We start from the raw sequence: 12,836 nt of genomic DNA, 5'->3' as shown, positions 1-12,836 counted from the left end.
GTTGTCCGTTAGTTTATGCTGTTCTTTCCCAACTTTTCTCCGGCTTATGAATTCAAATATCTCAGCGAATATTGCGCTTAAAATATGGATTTTTTTTGGTTAGCCTCAGTAGAGACAGGGCAACAACTTTCTAAGTGGAAGTTAGAAGACAGGAGGAGACCGTATGAAAATTTAGAATTTTTTATTTTGTGACGCGCTGTTTTTCACCCTCAAAACTGGTACAGGGTGATTCTTGAACACATTTTGAACATTTTTTAAATTGAAACCATACCTCTACGACAAACTGTTGATCAGAAAAAGGCCGAATTAGGTCTTACAGGACACCCTGTATGTGAGTGCATTCCGTCTGAGAGACCATAAAAAATGAATTGAATATTATATTATATATAATATTACATAACAATACTTATATAGTATTACAAAACTGTTAGTCCATTTTGTGATGTAATGTTTCAATTATAGTTCCAGCCAAGCGCTGAGATGACATTCCCAATAAATTCGTTTTGTAATTTTTTTGAATATTTTCTTATGTTCTCTTTCCTATAACTTCAAAATTTTTGTATTTTATATCAAACAAAATCCTCATTTCTTTTTAACTGTTTGAGACCATATATCCGTGCGAAGACTTTAAAAAAACGCTCCTTATCCAGTGCAGAAATAACATTTAAACTGCCGTATGCACCCGAAGTATTGATTACCCGAATTGAATTGATTGATTTGAAATGTTTCGATTTCTCTATAGTTTTCAGTAATATTTTGTTTTATCCTTTCAACATCTGCCCATTTCAGAATTTCTCCTACCTGATTCATAGAGATTCTTTTTTCCAATTTTTTCAAGACATCTTCAATCTAATGAAAAAATCGTCATCTGAGAAAGTGTTTTGTTTTCTTACAACTACTTTTTTTTTACGAAATCATAAAGTTGTGAGAATTGTCTTCACATTTGTATGGAAAGAAATCAGATGCTTTTCGCTTCTAATAAAATATCTTCTTTAATGTAGAGTATTTTAAAATGTCTTAATTTTATTTTAGCGATGGGGAAAAAAGTGTAATTTACTTTCGCTTCAGATGAATTCTTTTTATCTTAATTTTGACTTTTAGTTTGTCCTTGGCGAGAAAAAAATTTTTTTTTTTTCTACCAGTCCAATTAGGTTTTCAGTAAATTCTTAGATGTAATTTTGCAATGCTTTTTTTATTTTGTATAAAGTTCCTTACTTTAAATTTTTCATTATTTCTTTTCCCTTATATTTATATATACATACATTTTTTTTTTTCGTTCTTTGCTGTTATGTAGCAGATGCAAAATCTGAATTATAAGAGACATTGGATCTATTTATATACGTATTGGAAAAGAACACGACTGTAAATGAAAAGTTTGTCTACTTCGTTTAACCCCTTAACTGGGGAATATATTTAGGAAAAATGCATCTAAAATGAAAGTATTTTTTACCCTGTTTAATTTCGTGCATTATATCAATAAGAAAGATAAACAAACTTAATTTGGCCTTTAAGGTGAGAAGAAAAACCAATTTTTCTTGTCACAAAAAGAAACGTGTAATCAAAAACGTTGTGTTTTCCAGGTGCCCGAACCCAGTTCGGGTGATACAAGTAAGGGGGAAAAACATTCAGATGATACACTGAGTTAGCAAAAAAAATTCAATATTTTTATCTAATTTCTTTAAGAACTCACATTTCTCAAAATTTAAATTTTATCCAAAATCGAGCTATTTTCTGTCTCCTATATGGAAATTTATACATAAGATTCATAACATTCCAAAACAATAATAAAACGACCACACATACCAACAAATAATCTGTGTAACATTTCAGGATTATTGAATGACCAATTTTTTTCCCTCCAATTTTGTATTTCTCTGCTAAAACTTGATTCAGCAAGCTCCTGTTATAAACGATCGAAATACACTCATGTCCATAAATTAATGATAATTCAGAATCACACGGAAATCGAAATCTAAAGTAAAAATTTCACCTGTAGAATTATCACACACATCTGCAAGAATGATATGCAAATTTCAGGAAGTCACCAGATGATGCCAATAGAACGTCGCAATGACGAGAGTGTAAGAGGGGGGTATGTAAGGAATGGTGGCAAAGAAGTAAAATTATTCACAAGAGTTCTGTAAGGCGCTCAGTGCCATAAGCGAATAGTTATGACACAGAGGACGCATGTGGATGATTTTTTACGTGGTAGAATTATCGGCCGCCTGGAATGTGGGCGTACTCAGATGGAAGTATCCGAGGAACTTGGAATTGCCCAAAGTGTCATCTCTAGGCTTTGGCAACGATTCCAAGATAACGGAAATGTCAGTAGACGTTACAGTACAGGTCGCCCCGAGTTACAACGCCGAATGAAGACCGGTATTTGGCAGTAACTGCCAAAAGAAGCAGACGGAGCACAGCATCCGACCTGTCTCGTCAGCTATCTGCAGCCACAGTTTCAAGGAAAACCGTGTACAGACGTTTGGGAGATATTGGTCTATATGCTCGCAGGCCTGTCAGATGTGTTCCGCTCACTGTCGGCAGCGATTAGCCTGGAGTAGGGAACATGCAATGTGGGCATCGTCACAGTGGGCTTGTGTGATGTTTTCCGACGAGTCCAGGTTTAGCTGGCAGTCTGATTCACGTCGGACTTTCATATGGAGAACGCCAGGTACCCGTTACCACCAAGACAACATCATTGAACGACACCGTTACGGTGGTGCAGCAATGCTCGCGTTTGGGGTGGAATTATACTGGGTTCCAGAACAGATCTGCATGTTCAAACCGGAACCATGAAAGCCCAAATTTATCGGGACATCATTCTGGAACAACATGTACGTTTGTTTAGGGGTGCCATGGGCGCAGAATTTGTGTTTATGGATGACAACGCCCGTCCTCACCGAGCAAACATCGTAAACGAATGCCTTGAATCGGAGGATATAACCCGTATGGAATGGCCAGCATTCTCACCTGACTTGAATCCGATAGATCATGTGTGGGACATGCTTGGCCGACGAGTTGCAGCCCGTCAACCACCTCCTACATGTGTACCGAAACTTCGGAGAGCATTGCTTGCTGAGTGGAGTGATCTTCCCCAAGATCAGATCGATAATTTGATACTCAGCATGCCTAGGCGTTGTACGGACTGTATTTCATCGCATGGGAGACATACAATGTATTAACCATCATACCAACCATGTAATAGTAAGTTTTTGTAAAGGAGCTATTTTTTACAATTGCTCCAGGGAGCAAAAATCGTAGTTTTTATGAATGGTATCATACATACACCATCGTTTTTGTTCTTCATCTTTTATTTAATAAATGGGCTTTATGAATAAGTAACGTTTGTTTTGTTTCTGAACCTTTATTTGCCGGAGCTGGCATTACCCTTAATTTATGTACATGAGTGTATATCGACCACCCCTTCCCCCGTGACACATCAATTACTGCAAATTCCCTTCATTCATTTATTTCGTTCTTGTAACTAATTACAGATTACAAACTTTTCCTAATCTAAGAACACCGTAGTCAATTACTAATTAGACGCTATTCTGTGTTATGCAAACGATAGTTTAGACACAACATTTTAATGAGCGGAACAATGTTTATTACAAACGTACAAAGAGACCAAGGTAACGTTTTTCTTATGTCATCAAAACTGTCTGGGAAGATTAAAAAAGCAAGTTTTCCTGCTAAAATTTGTTGATTTACTGTCTCAGGTCATTTTGGTTAGGTTTATTGTCTTTTTTTAGAAATACTTGTATTCTTTTCTATAAATGCTTACTTCAAATGTCGTAATCCTTATAAAACTGTTTACCTATAAACTTTCTTTTAATGGTGATATATTTTCTCGTCTTTAAATTAACATTTATAGTTTCGCCGATGAAGAGTACCAGGAAATAGAACTTTAAATCACGGCGATTCTCGAGAATGCTACCTTCAACTACGGCTAAAATCGATTTTCCACGATATCCAGGATTCCGTCTTTGTTTTGGGAGATGCCAAGAAAATATTATTTCCTTCTTCTTCCATCAAAATCGCTTGAAGCTATTCACACAACCAATATCTTTATTTTTGTTACCCTATCATAATAGTTTTCCCGTATATTCGTTGTTATCGTAATTCTTAAAACTTATAATAGCATGTTGTTTTTAACGTAAACAGTAGAAACGTTTTTCTGCAATATCTGAACATATAAAAAAAAATTGCCATTGTGTGTGAGTGTATGTTTACTATACAATCTATAATGCTTACCAAACATAACACGATTTAAACAATTGCCTGCTTAAAAAGTTTAAGTCGTCAGAATTGTGAAATTTGTCAAATCATGATCAAACCATAGTTTGCCATATACACGATGAAACAATGTAACGAAACTTAACCGGCTTCAAGCTGACCTGATATGTTATAGCTGCCAAAAAAGTTACCAAATTTGAATATGACACTATAGGCTGAATCGGTTTAGTTCGTGTATTCTCATCATGATTCAGGGATAATCGACGATTGTGAAGCAAGTCCCATGAGTTTTCGTAGAGCTCCATGAAACACTGGGCTGACTCACTCGCAATCTTTGATCAAAATTGTGACGTCAGTATTGTTGCTATAGCCAATCGGTGTTCCTTTTTCTGCTCACTGGAACGGCAAACCAGTTTTTTGTTCAAAAACAGAGGACAATGAACCTGCTGTCCTTTATAGGCGTCTCAAGTTTTTAGAATCAACAACAAAAGGGTTTGGTGAATCTGGGGAAAACCAGTAGTGTCCGAAAAAAGCTTGTAAATATTCCAGACTTCAGCTGTAGGACATTTTTTCTTCTTGTAGACACAATCATGTAGTGACTATTTACAATATAAATATCACTCCTAACTGTCCATTTTGGAACTGGTGGAGTTTTTCCGTTGTCGTTTTTTACCATGTCGGTGATACATTTATTTTTGGAGGATTCGTTTATTAAAAACTACCAATATACCACTGTATTATTTTTATGCGTATCAGTCAAACTGATCATCATTTTGCTTGAAAACTTCTACTCGTGTCGCTATAACTACTTGTTTTTTTTAGCCTTTAAAACATTTTATTTGAAAAGTGTCTTATTACGGGCATTGGTTGACTTTTATTTTCACTTACTAAATCACGCAACAGGATATCTTTGATTTTCAAGTCATGATCAAAGCGCAGTACGGTTCACTTTTCAAGAAATCTGTTTGATCTATAAGATATTCACTCTAAGAAAATGTCTAAAACTTTATAAAGAAAAAGCTATTAAAAAACTCCTTAAAAATGTTTGAAAAAAATAATAAAACAGCACATTTCGTTTCACAGGTTATTCAATGCAACCAATTTGTTAGGTGTTATATGTACAGGAATGGAAAAATTGTGTTTGAAATTATAGGTATTGTTTTACTCATTGGCCGACGGAAAATTTTTATTCGATAGGATTTGGAAAAAGTCAAGATAAAATACGTATATGTACGCTTTTGCATAATTCTGACGACCTTGTCATAAATATTCTATAATTTATGTAGGAACTGTATTAGTTTTCAAATATTTGTGATCAGCGAAGATGTACAAAAAATTGACGTTTAGATTATACGTATACAGGGTGATTCAGAAAAGATGGGAAAAACTTTAAGAGGTGATAGTACACACCAATACAAACAATTGTCATCAACATGAAACGCAAACGCGCTAACGCGTTTGCGTTTCATGTTGAAAACCGTTTTAACGTTTGCTTTGCGAAACGGCCGCAAACCAAACGTTAAAACTGCATTCTTGTTGAAATTTATCGAAAGAAAAAGAACACGATGCATGTAAATGTAACCTGGGGAAAAAGAAGAAGCAGTATGCAAATCTGCGTCACAGTGAATAAAAGACACGGACGCCCACTCTATGAAGTTATTCCAGCATGCAACCGTTCTAACAGTTGTAACGTACATACATTATGTCTGTTCAGACATAATGTATTGACATAATGTAAGACATTGGATTTCTCACTTGTTTAAGACAGTGTTTCTCAATCTCTCCTAGCCCATAGTCCCCTTTGCAAGATAATTTCTTCTATTAGCCCTCCCCATCCAGGAGCGAGACCCTTTCCACTTATTGCTGCACTGAATTTAGTCAAAACTAATTTTTTTTATTCGAAATGAACATTCACATAGAACATGACAATTAAACGAACAATGTAAGAACAAAAAACGCATTAAAGAAAAGAACATTGAGCACATACATTATGTGCCTCCAAGGGACAACTGTCTTTCCAGAAGGCCAAATATGTTAAACACGTGAATAATTTGTATAATGAATTTTTTTTACAAGTAAAGATCGTGCTCTGGAAACCTGGGCCAGGCACGAATCTACAAGTGGATGGGATGATCATCCCTCCCAAGAGCCGAATTATAATGGAAAAATAGGTCTATGTAAAATGCGACACAATCCAACGAACCTCGGGAGGGACGAAAAATTGCCTCTTCCGACACATCACCCTAGGCGATTCTGACCAGATGAGGTGCCTGCAAAATCGGGAAAAATCCCGGATATTGTTGTTAAAAACCGGTACTTTTTCAAAGCTCTCATTTGGTGAGTATTACAGTGTAAAATTGCAAACTAACAATGTATAACGAAAATATTATCGCACAACTTTTACACAGAAGCGCAAAAACGAGTCAACATCGGAATGGGAGCCATGATTTTCAGACGTCCATTATACAAGGTGATAACTATTGGCCGCCCAATAATTATACACTTGATTCCTTGTAAAAAACTAATATGGGAAAGTGTTTTCAGTTTTTTTTTTTTCATTTGACTAATAATTTAGGAGTTATTACGTTTCAAAAATTGATGACGTCACTTCATAATCCGGCCAAATTCACCGAACGTACACCAAACGTATAACTGTTAATGTAACGCGTTAATGAAAGGGATAATGAATTAAATATACAGTTCATTTTCAAAAACCCTGCAACCCTCTCTCTGCTGGAGAAAAATTTTACTATAATTGGTTGTTTGACGCGTAACTGACCGTCACAAAAATTCAAAACGTTATAACTCATTAAATATTCGTCCAATCCTAAAATGGGAAAAACACTTTTCGGTATAAGTTTTTCACAAGGAATCACGTGTGTAATTATTGGGCAGTTTATAGTTATCACCCTGTATATGTGATTGAAAGGCGTATGCCATGAAGGGTGAGTTTCGTTGCATTACATACTAATAGATTACTGGGGGGTCTTAAGTACGCTTAGTCTCATAGTATAACGTCTATGCTTCTACGATCAGTCGACCCTCGGTTTACGAACTTACTACATGCAATTCGTTCCGGAAGTCCGTTCGTAAACCGAATTGTTCAGAAACCGAAGTAGTTTTTTTTTCTCATAAGAATCACTGTAAAATTGATTAATTCATTCCGAGGACTCGTGAAAATTCACACTAAAAATATTCAATCAGTGCTTTGCACTCAAGTGTATAACGTAAAACCGATTCAAATCATAAAATTAACACTGGAAAAACTCTTTTCCCTAGAATATACAATCCCAACCTAACGAGATAATGTGTTATATCCCATATCGGAGAAAAAAGCGGGGGTCCATGTCTACTTCCTTTAACGCAGTAAAATCGCTTTTGTGGACACCGGCGAGACAAAAAGTTCTTCCGTAAAAGAGGGGTTTTACTGTATCATTTATAATCGCATACATCGTTATACACGAAATGGCATAAAATTTTTCTTTATACGTATACATATGATATCTACAGAGTACACATCTATATGCACAGAACAAAGTTTATTCGCATTTTTCCAACACTCCGCCGTTGCAGATGTGAATGACTGCCGTGCAGCGAGTTCTATGTGAAAACAAAATCACTCGATAGTTTCCTTATTTGAGGACCTACAAATAGTTCTTTTAGTTTTGTCTCATTTAATTTCAGAAATTTTTTCTCTTAGGTGAGAGAAAAGCCTGGACCACACACACACACAGATTTTTCCAGTCTTCATAATGTTTTCTGTCAGCACCAGGGCCCATGAGCGTACGCAGGATTCACTTAGGAGGGGTCATAAATATTTTCTTCCAGATAAATTTTTAGTTATTAACCTTGAAAAAACATTTAAGTTAACAAAAATTGATTAAAATAGCTAATAAATGCATTTTACATTAGGGTTTTTTTTAAACACAAAACAATAAAACTCCACAAAAAGTAACATTACGATGACACAGACACTCTGTGACCCCAAGGGACTCTGATAGTTCTTCCAGTGGGTTAATATAAGTTAAATTAAAGAGTTAATTGAATTATGCAACAGCCTTGTTACAGTACTAATTGGTTAATATTTTATAGTCATATATATTTTTAGATATTTTTTAACTGAACAAAGAAAACATATATATAAACATATACAATTAGTCAGTTGACGAACACAGAATTCATGTACAATCATATATTCACATGTGTTTTTAATTTGATTACAGGAATGGTTATATTTTTGATGTTTTTAGACTGAATTAGTTTAATTGTGTTGTTTTATGATCCATTATTGTTGTAGTATTTATTATAAACTATTGTTTATTGAGAATATAAATATATTGTGATTGGATCTTATGTTATTATTTGTATGATTAGTTGCATGGTATTGGTTCATTATTTTCGGTGCAGTATATCTAGAACTCTTTTGGAATAGCGTTTTATTTGTTTTCGGCACTGATGTAAGTTATTCAATCTAGATGAGGTTCTATTTTGTTTCGTTTCTAACCATTTATTGTTTAAGAGAATGAGAATTTTATTAATCTATAAATATAGTTTTGTCTTATAGTTTGTGACATTCCGTTATATGTATAATTGTTTGCTGTAATGTTTGTTATTTGGGATCTTATTCTATTATACACTGAAGAGCCAAAAAAACTGGTACACCTGCCTAATATCGTGTAGGGCCCCCGCGAGCACGCAGAAGTGCCGCAACACGACGTGGCATGGACTCAACTAATGTCTGAAGTAGTGCTGAAGGTAATTGACACCATGAATCCTGCAGGGCTGTCCATAAATCCGTAGGAGTAAGAGGGCGTAGAGATCTCTTCTGAACAGCACGTTGCAAGGTATCCCAGATATGTTCAATAATGTTCATGTCAGCGGAAGTGTCTAAAGTCAGAAGAGTGTTCCTGGAGCCACTTTGTAGTAATTCTGAACGTGTGGGGTGTCGCATTGTCCTGCTGAAATTGTCCAAGTCCGTCGGAATGCACAATGGACATGAATGGGTGCAGGTGATCAGACAGGATGCTTACGTACCTGTCACCTGTCAGAGTCGTATCTAGACGTATCAGGGGTCCCATATCACGCCAACTGCACACGCCCCATACCATCACAGAGCCTCCACCAGCTTGAACAGTCCCCTGTTGACATGTAGATTCCATGGATCCATGAGGTTGTCTCCATACCCGTACACGTCCATCAGCTCGAAGCAATTGGAACCGAGACTCGTCAGACCAGGCAACGTTGTTTCCAGTCCTCAACAGTCCAATATCGGTGTTGTCGGGCCCAGGTGAGGCGTAAAGCTTTGTGTCGTGCAGTCATCAAGGGTACACGAGTGGGCCTCCGGCTCCGAAAGCCCATATCGATGATGTTTCGTTGAATGGTTCGCACGCTGACACTTGTTGATGGCCCAGCATTGAAATCTGCAGCAATTTGCGGAAGGGTTGCACGTCTGTCCCGTTCTTGCATGATCTTATTCCGGCCGCAGCGATGTCGTAGATTTCATTTTTTACCGGATTCCCGATATTCACGGTACACTCGTGAAATGGTCGTACGTGAAAATCCAAATTTCATCGCTACCTCGGAGATGCTATGTCCCATCTCTCGTGCGCCGACTATAACATCATTCAAACTCACTTAAATCTCGATAACCTGCCATTGTAGCAGCAGTAACCGATCTAACAACTATGCCAGACACTTGTTGTGTTATATAGGCGTTGCCGACCGCAGCGTCGTACTCTGATTGGTTCCATATCTCTTTATTTGCATACGCATGCCTGTACAAGTTTTTTTGGCTCTTCAGTTTATATATTATCTAGTTTTTGTATATTTGTTTGATAGCACCTCCCCAAGCAGTGATTCCATATGTTACTATTGAGTATATCCAAACATAAAATAAATCTTTTAGAAAGTTATTGTCTATATTGTGTTTTTTAATCTATATAAAATGGCGGCGTATAATATGTTCTTAATCTCTTTATTATTTTTTCACATTGCGAGTTCCATTTTAGGTCATCTTGTATTATTATTCCTGGGTAGTTGTGTTCATGAACTCTATCAATTTCATGACAATAACATTGATATAACATGGCAATTACATTGAAATATTTTTACATGGGCAGTGATCATGGATTTTGATTTTTATGTTAGTTAAATTATTTTTTAGTATCTTTCGATATCTTATTTTTTACAAAAATATTTCTAATTTTTGATCGTCTTGAGAGGGACACAAGCCCCCACCCCCTTGCGAACACCTCTGAGCAGCCCCAGTTTAATGTGAAGTGGTGGCAGCAAAACTTATTTAGAACATTAATGCGTCTGCGACATTGCCTTAGCTCCATTTTTTTACTAAAAGGGTTGTACATGAACATAAAGCCTGTGTTTTTCTTCCAATTAAAAAACTGATAATCCGTTAAAAGCAATTAGATAAAATCAATGTTGCCATTTTCCAAGTTTTAGATGGCAAAAAATTGAAATATGATTTCCAGTATCAATTTCACACTTATACCCTAAATATGTAAACTTTGAAAGATATTAAAAAGTAAATACCATATAACAAAAAATCTACACGTGGTGACCATTTTTTAAGGTCAGATTTGGAATCAGCACCCAAATATCAATTAAGAATAGCTAAATTTTTCCATGTTAGGAAGACCTTGTAGACTAGCATAATTGCACCAAAATTCGCTGAAATGTCTGTAATTTAAATTCTTGATTTTGCCACTTTTAACGTACAAAAATAACTGAGTCTCAGAAAAGGGCTTAGAGAAGCTGATAAAATCAAGAATTTACATCCCTGATGTCTCGGCGAATTTTTAAATAATTGTTACGGGCAATGTTTTTGATTGAGGCCCGTATAAATAATTTTATTTTTATACTATTTCTCTAATAATCATTTTTGGGAGGTTTAGCGCTTATAAGAAAATTCTCTGCTTTTTTTCCGAAAGTTTTACAAGAATTTTAAAATAAACCGTAAAATATTCATCCTTTTCTCACACTGTTGGTGAAACGTCATGTACACTCATGTCCATAAATTAAGGGTAATGCCAGCTCCGGCAAATAAAGGTTCAGAAACAAAACAAACGTTACTTATTCATAAAGCCCATTTATTAAATAAAAGATGAAGAACAAAAACGATGGTGTATGTATGATACCATTCATAAAAACTACGATTTTTGCTCCCTGGAGCAATTGTAAAAAATAGCTCCTTTACAAAAACTTACTATTACATGGTTGGTATGATGGTTAATACATTGTATGTCTCCCATGCGATGAAATACAGTCCGTACAACGCCTAGGCATGCTGAGTATCAAATTATCGATCTGATCTTGGGGAAGATCACTCCACTCAGCAAGCAATGCTCTCCGAAGTTTCGGTACACATGTAGGAGGTGGTTGACGGGCTGCAACTCGTCGGCCAAGCATGTCCCACACATGATCTATCGGATTCAAGTCAGGTGAGAATGCTGGCCATTCCATACGGGTTATATCCTCCGATTCAAGGCATTCGTTTACGATGTTTGCTCGGTGAGGACGGGCGTTGTCATCCATAAACACAAATTCTGCGCCCATGGCACCCCTAAACAAACGTACATGTTGTTCCAGAATGATGTCCCGATAAATTTGGGCTTTCATGGTTCCGGTTTGAACATGCAGATCTGTTCTGGAACCCAGTATAATTCCACCCCAAACGCGAGCATTGCTGCACCACCGTAACGGTGTCGTTCAATGATGTTGTCTTGGTGGTAACGGGTACCTGGCGTTCTCCATATGAAAGTCCGACGTGAATCAGACTGCCAGCTAAACCTGGACTCGTCGGAAAACATCACACAAGCCCACTGTGACGATGCCCACATTGCATGTTCCCTACTCCAGGCTAATCGCTGCCGACAGTGAGCGGAACACATCTGACAGGCCTGCGAGCATATAGACCAATATCTCCCAAACGTCTGTACACGGTTTTCCTTGAAACTGTGGCTGCAGATAGCTGACGAGACAGGTCGGATGCTGTGCTCCGTCTGCTTCTTTTGGCAGTTACTGCCAAATACCGGTCTTCATTCGGCGTTGTAACTCGGGGCGACCTGTACTGTAACGTCTACTGACATTTCCGTTATCTTGGAATCGTTGCCAAAGCCTAGAGATGACACTTTGGGCAATTCCAAGTTCCTCGGATACTTCCATCTGAGTACGCCCACATTCCAGGCGGCCGATAATTCTACCACGTAAAAAATCATCCACATGCGTCCTCTGTGTCATAACTATTCGCTTATGGCACTGAGCGCCTTACAGAACTCTTGTGAATAATTTTACTTCTTTGCCACCATTCCTTACATACCCCCCTCTTACACTCTCGTCATTGCGACGTTCTATTGGCATCATCTGGTGACTTCCTGAAATTTGCATATCATTCTTGCAGATGTGTGTGATAATTCTACAGGTGAAATTTTTACTTTAGATTTCGATTTCCGTGTGATTCTGAATTATCATTAATTTATGGACATGAGTGTATATACAAGATTTATTAAATCATTCTCTTAGCGATATTCGTCATTAGCCGTATAATTTTTCCGTCACGTGGAATGCATTGATAATCCACACATCAT

General features: G+C 36.8%; 1 protein-coding gene across 4 annotated transcripts in view; it reads right to left on the bottom strand.

Annotated features, from left to right (window-relative positions):
* The window catches only part of LOC149080560 (uncharacterized), a 100,194-nt gene that overhangs the window by 65,931 nt on the left and 21,427 nt on the right, over positions 1-12,836 (bottom strand). The window contains exon 1 of one of the 4 annotated variants that reach the window (XM_089239679.1): positions 1,804-1,824. The exons of the other annotated variants lie outside the window; for them this stretch is intronic. The gene's annotated coding sequence lies outside the window, so the exon portion shown is untranslated. Of the gene's footprint in view, positions 1-1,803; positions 1,825-12,836 lie in introns of those variants that run through there. 4 annotated transcript variants of the gene reach the window in all.

This window comes from Pholcus phalangioides, unplaced genomic scaffold (genome assembly GCF_987345545.1).
Source record: "Pholcus phalangioides strain wild (caught in Gottingen) unplaced genomic scaffold, Ppha-v1.0 ptg000011l_1, whole genome shotgun sequence".
Taxonomy (NCBI): Eukaryota; Metazoa; Arthropoda; class Arachnida; order Araneae; family Pholcidae; genus Pholcus; species Pholcus phalangioides.
Note: the sequence above shows the minus strand (reverse complement) of the source record. Positions and strands in the feature narration are given on the sequence as shown.